Here is a 16,323-nt window from a genome sequence, read left to right as displayed (position 1 = left end):
TGTTTTACTGTCATGATAAGCACTCTAGGATGGTAATATTTGAAAAATCTTGCCATGTGACTGATGGGTGTTTTTTGGCTTGCATAAAACCAGTTGCTTTTCCAGTAAGCTTGGGTCAGAAAACTCTAATGTCCACAGAGACTGGCAAAGTTTGTTAAATATAAATTTAACATCCTCCTCCATACATTTTATTTATAACCCTGGGAGAAATACAGGCTTAACAACCCAAAGCATTTCATTTTCTCATAGGTTTCCTAGTATCAGTTTTATGCCTTTTATGGAGTTTTTATATTAATGTCAATTTATTGTGGGTTTTTTTTTTTTTAAACTTTCTCAGGAATGAGAATTCATTTGTCTACCTCAACTCGCTGAGCATAATTATGGTTTGAATGGAGCTCATTTTAACCTTTGAGAATCTCAGATCTTGTCTCTATAAAGTTCAAGAGAGCTTGCTGGTACCAGTGGCATTTAGAGAGTAAAATCTTTTCTTAGTCATCAGAATATATAAGTTCCTCCTACTATGGTGTAAAGGCGAGTTTTTAAAGATACCACAGTGCAAAAGGTCTGCCAGGGTGAAAAGCCGAGAGTGAAATGGTTTCTTCAGATGATCTAGCTAATCTCTAGAGAAGCATTTGTCTTAAGAACTCATTGCTTAAGTTCAGCATAGCTACAATCACGTCCTAAGAAACTAAACTGCCTCAAAAGGGAGAGACAGTGATTGTCTAGCCAGATTGGATTTGTAACCTGTTTATCCAGCAGATATTGGATGAAGTTCAGCACCTATGGTGTGTGGCCTGTGAGTATGGTTGTGAGTGTGCATATGTGTCTAGCCTTGAAGATAACGGCCTGTGGATTGATGACAGGCGTTTATATCAGCCTAAAGAGAACCTCCATATCTCACTGCTGTGTGATATGCCACGTTTTGTCCTTTGGTGGCAGACTTGCACAACAACATCAGTTCATCATTGTATTTGTTCCCTAACACAGGTGGGCTGACCCGCAGCTTTACGACGTAAAAGTTTGTGTTTGTATTTGAAATATTGAAAATGTATTTGAATCATAGGCAACCACAACCCAAGAACATTTTTGTTGGCAAAATGATTTAATATATACTTAAAATATTTAAAAATTTTATCAATTCTAAAAAATATATTTTTCTTTGGGAGGCAGAGGTGGGTGGATCGCCTGAGGTCAGGAGTTCCAGATCAGCTTGGCCAACATGGTGAAACACTGTCTGTACTAAAAATACAAAAAATTAGCCAGGTGATGGGCACCTGTAATCCCAGTTACTCGGGATTAGTGGTGGGCACCTGTAATCACAGCTATTCAGGAGGCTGAGGCAGGAGACTCTCTTGAATCCAGGAGGCAGAGGTTGCAGTGAGCCAAGATTGTGACACTGCACTACAGCCTGGGTGACAGAGCAAGACTCTGTCTCAAAAAAAAAAAAAAAAAAACACTATATATATATATATATATATATATATATATATATAATGAAATATAATGAAATAAGAAGACAAAGCTGCACTCTTCACCTTTCTCTTGCACCCTCATCCTGTGCTACATATTTTGACCGCATTTCTCTCCCACCTCTTTTCTTTCTTACCACCCTTCCTCCCAAAGACCTTGGGTGGAAGAAATCTAATATTTTGAATCAAAAGTTCATAACAGATATCATCATCTGTTATAAATAAATTAATGTGTCCTAATGTCAGGCAAAGAATGTTGAAAAAATAATTATATAAATATAAATCAGTATCATTGTGACAAGTCAATGTGGCAAAATGTATTTTTCATACAGAAGAACATGACCTGCTTTTCTTTTCTCTGGGGCAATATCACTGAAAACTCGTATTCATTTTCTTTGTTATTTTTGTTTTGTTTGTGCACATTTCAGCTCCATGACATTATGCTTATTTTAATTGTTTTTATTTGTGGAAGCCAGGTTGTATTTTGACAAGCATGGCTTGGCATCTGGCATATGTGGAATCTAATCTTGTCCTCACCATTTGCTCTCTGTGTGACCTGGAGGAAATCACAGTGGCAATTTCCTCATCTGTAAAATGGGTATAGTAAAGTTTATCTCCTGGGGCTTGAAATAACATATGTAAAATGCTATTGATTTGCCTCTAACTGCAATTTTGTTTGTGTGTCTTAATTTTTTACATCTATATTGTAGTTTTTATTTATAAGTAATTTTTTTTTCTCATCACACCAAGAGCAAGCCCTTTTGGAAACAAAATAGGTTAGCTTTTCTAAGGGATTAGGGACATATGGCCAGAGAAATGGATTATGTCCATAGTCGGCATCCATTGTTTGGAAGATGGGGTGGGAAGATATAGAAGATTTTCTTTGTGGTTTAATATAGGATCAATTTTTTTGTTAATGATTCATGGAAATTGAAGATACATTGTTTTTTTTTTTTTTTTTTTTTTTTGGTCAGGTTGTAAAGATTTCAGTGTACATCTATTTAATCACTCTTCATAATAAATTTTTCAAATCCTCTGAATAAATTGTCAGTACAGAGGTTTACACTGATTTGTCCCACAATAACATGATAACAGCAGTAAGTTTTCCCTCTGTTAATTTGAATATTGACATATAATAGATAAAGCATAGATATGTGGAAGTTGTTTTTTTTCTCCCTCATAACATCAGAATTGCTTCTGGGCCAGCAAGAGTTGACTGGAATCTAATTGATGGAATTAGCACAGCTAATAAATAACCCATCAGAGTGTCAGACTCAGATGCTTAGACAAGCGATGTCAAGGAGTCCCGCATGACCCATGTCAGTACTTTTCAACATAGGCTGGGCTTTCGACAGTGTACTTCAGGCACTTTCAAGTCACCAGTATGGCTGTACATCTTTTGAGATAGTTGCATGTAGCTAACTTAAGCTGATATCATTAAAGTTTTGATTTGTCCATCTCTTTTTCACTTGTGTTGATTCCACATTCACTAAGCAATTTTCTGAGTTATAATATAGTTTCTCATGTAGGCCTGTATACAAAAAGAAATCGGGAATTTTTGCATGATATAGTCTGGCAGGTCAGATCTCACTAATGCAGGCCTCCATAGCAACTGTTTCAGCACTGACTGGGTGGTTCAGTTAAATATCAAAAGCCAGTACCCTTACACAAAGGCTGGAATGTAACAAAAGCCCACCAAGAGTTTTGCCTATGCCATACCTGAACCTTAAGGTATGATTAAACGAGTTTTACTGGGAGTCTGAAGAAGCTCCCCAGGTCTCCACAAACAAATTTATTGAGAGTCCGAAGGAATTCCCCAAACATTTATGATCTAGCAGGAGACAAGATAAGGGTTATCACCCTAGCACCTAGACCCACTTGGATTAAGTAAACTTACTGAAGCTCCAGAAGAAGGTCTTCAGGACTCAGAGCTTAGCTATAGATTAAAAGAAGTTAACCACTAATGTCTGTAGATGAATGTACACTTGCACATAGACATATAGCTTAGATGTTTAATATGCTCTGGAAAACTTTGTAATTTTGAGTTGGTCTGGTGATAATTTCAAGGCCTTCTCCCTGTAACTAGTTACAGAAATAAAAACTCTTTCCTCCGCAGTTCATCTGCATCTCATTATTGGGCCTGACCCTCAGTTTGGTCTGGGAACAGCAGTGCTTGGGACAGTTATCGACTGCTGTAAATTAATAAATTAGCATTGAAACTATTGCTGTGTCTGCTGGCAGGAATATATCCTTGGGGCAGTCTTATAGGCTAATCCACGGATTGCACATTTTGGATCATTTTCTCAATCGTGGAGAGTGTTTGATTACATTTCTTTGATGATTCTTTTTCCATGTTCTCTCTGTTGTCTGCTTGGTGCTCCTGTAATGCATATTGACTGTCCTGTACCTGTCTTCATTGTCATTTCGCTTTTCTTTTTTAGTCTTCATCTCTTTATTCTTACCCCTGAGTCTTGGGTGACTTTTTTTCAAGCTTCTACTTCACTGATTTGACTTTTTTCAAAAATCCTGACTACTGCTCACTGCCTTCATTGTGGTCTCTCATTATGTGAACTGGGCTTTCTATTTCTCCTGCTGTTGACTGTTTGTTTTCATGACCTTCTACTTTCATGTTAGAGATGCAGTGTGCTATTGAGTTCTGCTGAATGAATAAATTTAAAAAATAAGTTCTTCCATCTCTTGTTTTCTTTCTTAGGAAGACAGTCACTTTGCTGCTTCAAAATTTTGCTTATGTATAAGGGAATACCTTTGCTTTTCAAAGAGTAGCAATTACAGTGGGTTCTTTCAGAGATAGCATTGAATGCTCTTCAAATTGTGCAGGCTTTAATGAAGGAAAGAGAGAAAATTTGAGAGTCAGCAACTTGGGCAGCAGTGGCCAGAAGCAAAGTCAGTACCCGAGGCTGCCTGACCTGTTTGTTGCCTGTTTCTTTCTATAGTTAGTGTGCAGGGGTTAGTTAGCCTGACTGACTCCCCCTTCCTTTCCTGGTCTGGGGCTTCTGATTTAACAGCCAACCAGGACTGTGCTCCATCTTTCATCCCCAGTGAAAGCCAGCCTTCATCTAGCACTGAGTTCTGATACCTGGTCCCTGCTCACAGTGCCCTCCAGCTCCTGCTGTGCCCCCCAAAAGTCACATGTGCCTCTGGTTGGGCCCTGGCCACACTCATCACCACCCTGACACTGTTACCTAATGGTCAGTAGCAAGCTGGGATCACTTCCTCAACCTTCCCAGGTGCACGCTTTCTTCACATTTATAATGTCTTTGTTAAGGTAATTTTCCCCAGTCTGACTCTATCTGCTTTATATCTAGCAAAAAATCCTTGTTCTTTTTTGTTGTGAAAGATATAAACAGATTATTCCTTATTTAAAAAATAGTTGGTCATTTCAGTGGTTAGGGATATAAATTTATGTATTATTATTTTTAAAATAAAAAGTATATATATATATATGTATATAGTATACACGTGTTGATTTAGGTACACATGGTGAAAGATTATTGCAGTAGAACAAATTAACATATTAATCTCCTCAAATAGTAACATTGTTTTTTTTTTTTTCCCATTTATTTATTTTATTGCATTTTACGTTTTGGGGTACATGTGAAGAACATGCAAAATTGTTGCATAGGAACACATGTGGCAGTGTGATTTGCTGCCTTCCTCCCCATCACCTACATCTGGCATTTCTCCCCTTGCTATCTCTCCCGACCTTCCCACCCCCCCCCGTCCCTCCCCCATTTCCCCCCAACTGACCCCAGTGTGTAGTGCTCCCCTCCCTGTGTCCATGTGTTCTCATTGTTCAACACCCGCCTATAAGTGAGAACATGCGGTGTTTGATCTTCTGCTCTTCTGTCAGTTTGCTGAGAATGATGGTTTCCAGGTTCATCCATGTCCCTACAAAGGACCCAAACTCATCGTTTTTTATGGCTGCATAATATTCCATGGTGTATATGTGCCACATTTTCCCTATCCAGTCTATCATCGATGGGCATTTGGGTTGGTTCCAGGTCTTTGCTATTGTAAACAGTGCTGCAATGAACATTCGTGTACACGTGTCCTTATAGTAGAACGATTTGTAATCCTTTGGATATATACCCAGTAATGGGATTGCTGGGTCAAACATTGTTTTTTTGGTGATGACAGCACCTGAAATCTACTCTCAGCAAATTTCCAGGACACAATACAGTATTATCAACTATAGTCATCATGCTGTACCTTAAATCTCTACACTTATTCATCCTATATTCATCTTACAAAGCTTGGTAACCTTTGATAAACATCTCATCATTTTCCCACCTGTCTGTCTGTGGTTATCGGATGTCCTTTAAAAATAATCCACCACTAAATGTTGTTTTGTTTAGTATGGTGGGTGCCAGTTATTGTCACCAGTAGTGAGTGATTATTTACTCTAAGAAAGAGCCAGGATTTACAGCCCAGAAGAAATCCAGTTTCTGCCCTGTCCCAGACTCCCTGCTATGACTGCCAGCCTAGGAGGCTCTCTCAAGCTCCAGCAGAACTTCACCCTGCTGAGCTACTCGGAGGAGGTCACGGAGTGTGCTGAATTCTGATGTTGCTGTGTGCACTCAGAGCCTGTGTACTCATTCGTTATGTAAATGGTGACTGATGCTTACAGAGTTGAGTTAAGGTATTTTTCCTTGGGTGTTTCTGAAAGAGGAAGGTAAATAAACTCAAAAGGAGTATTTGGTATTTCATTCAGTTGTTCACCTGTACCTTGGTGAGTCTGTATTATAGTGGGGAGAGACGATGTTGAGAATAAGAACCAGTTGCTTCTGAGATACAGTGATGTTCAGTATCCAGAGAATGTAAAAATAATGTAAATTCTATGTGGGTGGCAAATTGCTCCCAAGTGGACTGACCCTTTGCAATGAAGAGAAAACTTGTCAGCATTGTACTTTTGTTGTAAGTCACAGTGGTGATTAATGAACACAGATTCCAAATGTAAAATGTGGTAGAATCAGTTTCCGCGGCCAGTTAGTAATCAGGTCTTTTACTCCCATAAACCTCAAGAGACATCAGTGACTCTTCCCTTCTACCTTTAACCCAGCTACCTCTAGACACATGTATCATGCTCTGATGATGAACAGATATGCAGTGACCTTGCTTGGCTTCAGAAAGACATTGAGGTAGAGACAGGCTCAGGCTGCAGTTGCTGTTGGCTCTACCGCTGGCAAAAGATCCCTAGCTTCCAATTAGCTAGAGCAAATTCAAACTAAAGTAGAAAATGGAATCTATAGACTTGGCCTGTAGAATAAAAAAAATTTCAGGATTCTGACTACTCTTATGGTAGAAATAGAACACACTCTCATCAATTATGCAGTTAAAGATCCAAGCATATGAACATTATAAATAACTACCTTTTCTTTTTTTTTTTTTTTTTTTTCTTTTTTTTTTTTTTGAGACGGTGTCTTGCTTTGTCACCCAGGCTGGAATGCAATGACATGATCTTGGGTCACTGAACACTCCTCCTCCTGGGTTCAAACAATTCTCCTGACTCAGCCTCCCAAATAGCTGGGATTACAAGTGCCCGCCACCACACCTGGATAACTTTTGTATTTTCAGTAGAGATGGGGATTCACCATGTTGGCCAGGCTGGCCTTGAACTCCTGACCTCAAGTGATCTGCCTGCCTTGACCTCCCAAAATGCTGGGATTACAGGCATGTCCTGCCTTTTCTTTATTGAGGTGGATCTGTACTTTCTCCACTCACTCTACAAAATACCTGTGATGGAGGGCCTTTTTGAGAAGACAGTAGTGACATCCTGGTATTTAATCTTTTGATCTTTTAGTGAGAGAGTCTGCTGTGTCTCATGTTATACATTAGATCCAGATTGAAGCTTACAAATATTTATTTCTGCATTGGCATTGATCTGTGAGATTCTGTGTAGGTATTGATGTGCTTGTGCATTCACGTGTGTGTTGTAGTTGTTACTGTTGGTGGGGTCGTTAATAATGAAAGGGAGCACATCCTCCGGTGATTCTCTGAACCCCACTGTCAGCTAAAATGGAGTTCATATAGTCTTGGAAATATCTGCAATACTCTTTGATACCTCTTAAAACAAATTATGTCTTTAGATATATGCACACTCTAGTTTACTACCGCTGCCTTTTTCCTTTTCTATTGCCACCAGTGTAGCCTCAGTTTTCTCTTGCCTGAAAGCGTGTATTTCAGTGGACTTCTCTATTGCTGATTTTCTTCCCCATAGATTAAGTCCTTCCTCAATTTGTGAGATTAATCTTTCTAATGCTCAACCCTAACGATGTCTTTCCCATTCCTAAATTTTCTCCGTCTTTCCCATTGCCTAACAAAAATAGAGCTCCAAAATGATATTTATTTCAAACATATGTGTGCCTGTCTCCCAACTCATTACATCTCTCAGCTTGATGCCTTTTCCCCGGCACTGTGGGCACAAAGCCTTCTCTTTCTGTTCCCCTCGCTGGAACTCACTCAGCTCTTCGACATCTCACCAGGCCTTCGCTGTGCCTCAGATCTCAGTTCTGTGATCACATTTCTGTGCATCCTTCTCCCCATGGGCAAACTCCTCTCTATACTGAAGCCCTTGTTTCAAATCTTCTAATTCTTTGCCCTGATGAAAATTCACCTCTTTTTACTGACAATGTTACATTTCCTCATTTTCTCTTTGCAGTCTTCTGCCCTGGTTCAAGGAAAGAGAAACATTTTGATGTCTTTGTACTATGTGGGCTGTATGAGGGGTACCATTTGTCAAAAAGCTATACCTGTGTTACTGAGTGCAAGTGTTTTTTGCACCAAATGAGTAATTACAGTTTTTCTTTCTTAATACTTTCTCTCTCTCTCTCTCTCTCTCTCTCTCTCTCTCTCTCTCTCTTTTGGCCAGACTTCTTTTCTTTTTTTTGAGATAGAGTCTCTCTCTGTTGCCCAGGCTGGAGTGCAGTGGCACTATCTTGGCTCACTGCAGCCTTCACCTCCTGGGTTCAAGCAGTTGTCCTGCCTCAGCCTCTCAAGTAGCTAGGACTATAGGCATGTGCCACCACGCCCAGCCCTCTTCTTTTTAAAAAGTTAACATTGCTTTGGCACCTTCCCTGAAGAGCCTCTTATGGGTTGTGTGATGTATTCCTGCATAGTGTTCCCCTGGGAATGTGCCTTATAGTTGAGGTCTAGGACAGCCCTGTTGCGCTGTTCCTTGAATCTTCATTAGGATGGGAACTAAATCCTACCATGACTTTGATACTTCTAAGCAGATATTCTCCTCTCCATTTCTAGCCTGCTTACTTCATTTGGTTTGGTGAATAGAGTTATGACGGTATCCTAAATCTAGAAATACTTTTGCTTTTACATTTTCTGTTGTGTGGGTTACTTTTGTATCACCTTTTGAATATCCACATTTAATGACTTACCCCTGCACATGTACTCAGTTATTCTTTTAGGCACTAAAATATTGTATTATTTTCCATCACTTAATAGCCAGCTAAGCCGTATTCAGCTGTAAAGAGCAGTTCTAAATCTCCAAAGGCTCAGAGCAATTTGCAGAAGCAGGAATTTAGTCTAACAAATTGTTTTTCTTAAGATAAGTAATGTAGTCATAGTTTGGCTCTTTTTAAAATGCCTTATGAAACAGCGGCCACTCTCTCAATATTGCTGTTGATGCCTCCATAGCATCAAAGGAGGACAGCATGCTCTCAGTTTGTTGGCAGCCAGACCTTTTAAACAATTTCTTGTCCTAGTTTTCTTTTCTTTATACCTGTTTACAGCTAAAATGTGGTTGCAAATTATGCAAGTGTAACATAATGGCCTACATTCTTCTTGTAAGGTGCAATAAGCCAAACTTATACTAAACAATCCCATAACCCTTCTCAATAGCCGTTTGTAATTACTTCCATAATTGGATTATCAGAAATTATTGTCACATGTGAAGTCTCTTCATTAGGAATATGGGTTGTCAGGGAGAGGGTATAATTTTTTTTATATTTTTGTCCCACATATATGACTTTGCATAAACAAATCCTTGTTACCAAAATTAATATAGAAGAGAGTTTATAAAACTTGATTCGGCAACATAAACTCCAAGATATAAATGTTTCTTGTGTTCTTTAAAATGTGTTGTTTCTAAACTGAACTTTATTTTGCTTAGCTAACAAGTTATTTGAAAAAAAAAAGAAAAAGAAAAAAAGCAACCCAAAGCAACATATCCTTCTTTTCTTTCCCTTTTTTTTTTTTTTAATGTTATTCCATCCTGGAATAATAATATTCATCAGCTAACGGAAAGTCAGCTACTTCAAATAGCACTAATGGAACTGCTAAATATACTGATTAGGGCTTTTTACTTTTTAAAATTTATAGTGAAGTACTTAATAAAGGATTCTCTCTTTTTCGGGAAACTCTTTTACTATATGGAAGCATGAGTGTGTTTCTCTTAATAGACTTTCAGCCTTTACTAACACTTTCCATGTTTTATAACTCCCAGGTTGGCTAAAAGTAATAATGCCAGTTGACATGTGATCGACACAAACATTTTTTATTTGGTGACTTAATGTTCTTGGGAGGTTATTTGGGGTAGTTTTCATTCTTGAAGTTGTCAATGGTAGAGAAAAAGAAAATTAAAGCAAAACTACATCATGTGCAAAGGAGAACAATTTTTAATTTGAGAAAATTTGCTCATGTAATTTTTTTTTTTTAATAGAGCACTCTCTGTCAGAATATTTCTGGCCACTTTTGTCCCCAACATACAAGTATAAGGGTTGATTTCTAACTGTTCATGTTCAAGTCTGTGACTGCAACATCAATATTTAGCAGGCTACTTCCTCTAATGATATCTGTGGTGGAAGGTGAAACATTAAAGAACCCTATTAGCCAGGCATGTCATGTCACGTTACAAATTAGCAGGGGTCCTCAGATGTGGATTGGAATCACCTGTGGAGCTTAAAAAACGCTCATACCCATGTCCTAAATTCAGAGATTCCTAAGCTGTTTTAGAATGGGGCCCAGGCATCAGCATTTCTCAAAAGTTCCCCCACATAATTCTAGCACAGCCATAATTGAGATCTATTTATATATAGATTCATTCAAGTACCTACCCTCTTAAAAATGAATCTTGAAAGTTTTAACAAGAGTAATTTCTCTAGGAAGTCTTTTTTGGAATTGATTCATTTTAAATTGCAGAAAGATTTAGTGAGAATACCAACAGAAAATCATGGTCTTGGCCAGTTTTATGAATAAATAAAAAAAAATAAAGACTGCATAAGACTATATTAAACTATATTATGCTAGTGTATGTTTTTCACTGAAATAATCATACTGAGTTTAAAAATTATGTATATAAAATAATTATGGACTCATGGGGGCATAAGCAACTTTTATTAAACTAATAGCAAATGTTTATTTCTTTAAAACATACAGGTTACAAAACCATCTTTTAAATAAATGTTTAAAAATTCACTACCTTTGGTGACAGAGATTTTATTTGCACAAGAATGACAAAAAAAAAAATTACCTTCCTTCACTACTCTTAGCACTGTCCATCTAAATCCCAGACTTAATGCAATGAGTTCGAGATATTTTACCTCCTGACAATTTCACAGTTATCTTTATCTGTTATCACTGACATATAAGCCATATCTATTTTCTGATTTAGCAATAGGAAAAATCTGGGAGAAATTAATTTAAAATATAATGTTTCTTTTCTAGAAGCAAAACATTTCTATCTCTGAGCTCTATACCATATAGTAAAGTTATTTTAATCAGTTTGCCTCTTTTGACCTGGGGTGCTTTTCTTCCTATTTGATACCTTTATCACTGATGATTTTAGAATAGACCCATTTTAGTTGGCTTCAAGATAAGATATCAACACCTACATGATACACTCATGAAATAATAACACTCATATTTTGGTGACTTTTTGAATTTATGCTGTTATATAATACCACAAATTATATAATCATAAGACTTCAACCTCTGTGGCCTGTCAACTCCAAACTGCAGCTAGACGGATATGAAACTACTTGACAGAGTGGTAGTCTCATTGTTAGACTCATGGATGAGGAAAAGACCTGTGGATTTTTCCAACCTATTCTCTGCAAGATGAGGCTAATTTATCTTTAGGCAAACACCTTTCCCTGGGTCTCCCTGGGACAATTATGTCATTCATGCTAGGACATTCTGTAGCATTTGGAAGATAACCATTGTCCTGAATGTTTGGCTATAGTTTTGTTTAAAAGTAGTAATTGGTTTCAGATGAAGCTTTGCATAAGCTCAATTTCTAGGGTTCTATGAATATGTAAATAACATTAAATTTTCTTCAGGGGAAATGATAGATGAATCCAATAAGCTTTCTGGGTAGCATTCAATTTGCTATTATATGAGATAAAGGATAAAAATCAAGCTAATTGATCAATTATATTTATTCAGGGATCTAGAAAAAACAATTTGTTTTTCTTAATCCAGAGCAAAGAATTGTAAGGACTGCTGTATACAGGTTAAGCTTCTTACTGAAGATGTCTTTCTGGGTGAGCCCTAGGGAAGGGGGTTTCACCCATTCCTTGGGGTAAGGAGTCAGCCTTACCCCAGGAGAAGGGCAGGGGAATCCACAGATTTATTCCCTTATCCATGAATCTGACAATGAGGCTATCAACATTATAAGCAGTTTTCTATCTAGCTACATTTTGGTGTTTGTAATCCACTCAGGTGAAAGTTCTGTGATTGCACAGTTAGCAAATTTGATATGACAGTATAATCTTGAAAAAAAAATCAGAAACATTAGAAATATAAGTCACAATTTAGTGAGTATGTCATTTTTTAAAGAAAAAATAAAAAAATAATAACTATTTATGAGGTCCCAAAGTTTTATATAAAAATGAAAAAGCTGTTTTGGAGTTAGAAATTACTGTAGCCTTCTGTCAAATTAGTCTTGACAACTGTTAGAAGACATTATCATCAAAAATAGGGCAGCATTTCACTCTGTGTGTCAAATATAATCAACATACATGGCTTTAAGAAAGTGTGACCATTTTCCCGTAGTGACACAAGCAAGAAGCTGGAATAGGAGTTTGTTTGTTTGTTTGTTTTAACTTTACTCCCCTCACAGAAATCCAACAAGCAACTATCCACAGGCCGGAATACCATCCCAAATATTCACGAACTTGGGAGTGAGGCTGAGACAACCCCTTGGACTGCAGAACTGAGAAAAGCCACAACTGAATGGTAAGAGAAACTGTTCTTTTTGACCATGCTGCACCTCTCCTAAACTGGTACAAAACTATGTACAGAGAATTCACTTGGATCTATGATTTCTACATTGGAAAAAGTGAGTTTGAGGTGGGCATTCAGGTTCCTCACCATTTTGGGACCCTTCAAAGAAACGCCAATCCCACAGGAGACATTGGGAGTATTGGTAGGGCTAGACCATCTGGGGTCAGTTAGAAACAAAGAATGGGGGTGGTGCTCACAACTACCAGCACACAGATCTGGGTGGTGGTTCTACATTCTAGCCAACAGAAGTGCCACACCAGAGAAACTAGCCAACAGTGTCATGCTGTAGGAAACACCGTCTGTAAGTCTTCTAGGCTTGAATTGCTAGTAAGCTTTCCCACATAGCCCATGTGCTCTTAAGCCAATGATTATCTATGGAGGGAGGATCTGCCTGACACTAGCAATGGAGAGGTAATCCAACTAAGCTCTGGTGCTCACATGAAATCTTGCCCACATTGGGAGGGAAGCAACTGCATGTCAGTAATTACTCATGGACACAGTATCTGGTCCTGCCCAAACCTAGCAGTGGAGAGGTGATTCAACTAAGCCCTGATGCTTTTATTACGTCTTTCCCATGTCAGGAGGCAGCTTCAGGTCAATGATTACCCATGGGAAGAGCATCTGGCCACCACCAAACCTTGGTGCTCTACTCTACCCTAGACCAGTAGGTAAGCCCAAGTCCACAAATATCTATAGGGCATATCATCTGGCCTTGTCCATCTTGCCTGGCTGCATAAAAACCACAGAAATCTCACCTAGTATGGGAGCCTGTCATAGGGCCATGCCCAACCACAGGTTCCAAGCCACAGTGCTGCCGAGTCAGGGAAGACAACTTGCAACTCTACCTAATCAGACATGACTGCAGAGCCCAACCAGCAGCCTCACCTGATGGCAAAGTTCAGTTAGTGATTTCACTGATCACAGAGCACAGCCAGCAATACTATTTGATCTCAGAGCACAAGAAACAACCCAGCCCAATTATAGAACCTGACACTAAGCAAAGGCTGCCAGCTACCCATCTAGAATCTCAGGGTAGACTAAATAGTAAAGAACTATAGCCACCAAAAGAACACCTGCAAAGGCTGGAAGATGTGGGCTTCTCCTCAAATGCACAGGCACCGATATAAGGATACAAGATAAAAACTCAGGCAACACGGCACCAACAAAAGAAACCAATAAAGCTTGTATAATAGACCCAGAATAAATGGAGATCTATGAAATCACTGACAAAGAATTTAGAATAATCCTGTAACAGAAATTCAGGGAATTGCAAGAAAATACAGATAGAAAATTAAACGAAATTTGGAAAACAGTTTATAAACAAAATGAAAAATTTGACGAAAGAATGGAAGAAACAAAAAAAATATCAAATGGAAGTCATAGTGATAAAGGATATAACAACTGAACCAAAAATGTCAATAAAAAGCTTCAAAGCAGGCTGGGCATGGTGGCACATGCCTGAAATCCCACTACTTTGGGGGGCTGAGGCATGCTAATCACTTGAGTTCAGGAGTTCAAGACCAGCCTGAGCTATATGGAGAAAACCTGTCTCTACAAAAAAATACACAATTTAGTCAGGCATAATGACATATGCCTGTAGTACCAGATATTCAGAGGCTGAGGTGGGAGGATTGCTTGAGCCCTGGAGGTTGAGGCTGCAGTGAGCCATGATTGCACCATTGCAATCTAGCCTGGGTGACAGAGTAAGACCCCATCTCATAATAAACAAACAAACAAACAAACAAACTTTAAAGCAGACTTAAGCAGCAGAAAAATCAGTGAGTTTAAATGTAGGACATTTGAAATTATCCAATTAAAGTAGTAAAAATCAAAAATGAAAAAGAGTGAAGAAGGCATATGAAAAGATGAGATATTTTATGTAAGCCTCATGACCACCCCAAAAGTGCAAACTTATAGAAGTTTAACAAAATGGAAAATAAAGGCTTTAAAGCATATTACCATATAAATCGTGAAACAACAAAAGAAAACAGCAGGAGAGGAAAAAAAAAAAGAAAGAAGGGATCTAAACAACAATCAGGAAACAAATTACAAGACAGTAGCAAGTTCTTAGCTCAATAATTACCTTGAATATATATGGATTGAATTCTCCAATAAAATGATATAGAGTGGCTGACTAGATTAAAAAATAAATATTATCTAACCACATGCTACCTATAAGAGACTCACCTTACCAGGAAGGACACATGAGCTAAAGAGAAGGGTTGGAAAATATTATTCCATAAAAATGGATACGAAAAGAGAGGAGGGTTAACTAATCTATATCAGACAAAATATAATTTAAGTACAAAAATACAATAAAAAGATACAAGGAAGTTTATTACATAATGACAAATGAGTTAAATCATCAAGTAGACATAAAAATTGTAAATATATGTGCACTAAATATTGTAGCACTGAATTACATGTATAAATAATTCAATGATCTGAAGGGAGAGATAGATTGCAATACTGTAATAGTAGGGGAATCTCAACACCACACTTTAAACAATGCTCAGATCGTGAAACACTGGAATTGAATTATACTGTATATCAAATAGACCTAACAAATATGTACAGAACATTCCATCCAACAATGGTAAAGTACACATTCTCTTCAAGTACATATGGAACATTCTCCAGATAGATTACACATTAGGCCACAAAACGAATCTTAACAAATTTATGAGAATAAAAATAATACATGTGATAAGAGATTAACATCTAAAATAAACAATGAACTCAAACAACTCAATAGCATGAAAACAATCCAAGTTATATGTTGGCAAAGTACTCGAACAGTCATTTCTGAAAAGAAGATATGTAAATGGTCAATAGGTACAAGAACAAATGCTCAGCATCACAAAATGTTAGAAAAAAATGAAATCACAGTGAAAAAGCCAGGCATGGTGGCATGTGCCTGTAATTTCAGCCACTTGGAAGGCTGAGACAGGAGGATTATTTGAGAACAGCCAGAGCAATATAGTGAGGCTCTGACTCTGAAAAAAAAAAAAAAACAAATAAAAATAAATCACATAGTGTTATCACCTCATACCTTTTAGAATGTCTTTATCAAAATGATGAAAGGTAAGTGTTGGAGAGGATATGAAGAAAAGGGAACTTCTGTATATTATCCTTGGGAATTAAATTAATGCAAACATTATGGAAAATATTATGGAGCTTCGTCCAAAAACTAAAGATGGAAATATCATATGACTCAGTAATTCTACTTCTTGGTATATATCCGGAGGAACTGTAATCAGTGTCTAAAGGATGTTTATTGCAGCATTATTCACAATAGCGAGATATGAAAGCAACCTAAGTGTCCATCAATGGATGAATGAATTAAAAAATAGTGGTATAGATACATATATACATAATAAAATGTTCTTTGGACTTACAAAAGGGGGAAATCCTGTCACTTATGACAACATGGATGAATCTGGAGGACATGAGGCTAACTGAAGTAAGCCAGGCACAGAAGACAAATACTATATGACTGTACTTTGAACTCACAGAAGTAGAGAGTAGAACAGTGGTTACCAGAGGCTGGGGTAAGGGTAAGGGTTGGGGAGGGAGGAAATGTGAAGTTGCTAATCAA

At 37.8% G+C, this 16,323-nt stretch overlaps 1 protein-coding gene and 1 long non-coding RNA gene across 10 annotated transcripts in view; both read left to right on the top strand.

Moving 5' to 3' along the window:
* The window catches only part of UNC5D (unc-5 netrin receptor D), a 559,433-nt gene that overhangs the window by 39,777 nt on the left and 503,333 nt on the right, over nucleotides 1-16,323 (top strand). The gene's annotated exons all lie outside the window — the stretch shown is intronic.
* Nucleotides 9,579-13,973, top strand: LOC116558349. The gene is made up of 2 exons (XR_004271964.1): nucleotides 9,579-12,677; nucleotides 13,307-13,973. It is a non-coding gene; the product is annotated as an uncharacterized LOC116558349 (long non-coding RNA).

This window comes from Sapajus apella, unplaced genomic scaffold (genome assembly GCF_009761245.1).
Source record: "Sapajus apella isolate SASKATOON/1434 unplaced genomic scaffold, GSC_monkey_1.0 scaffold21, whole genome shotgun sequence".
NCBI lineage: Eukaryota > Metazoa > Chordata > Mammalia > Primates > Cebidae > Sapajus > Sapajus apella.
Note: the sequence above shows the minus strand (reverse complement) of the source record. Positions and strands in the feature narration are given on the sequence as shown.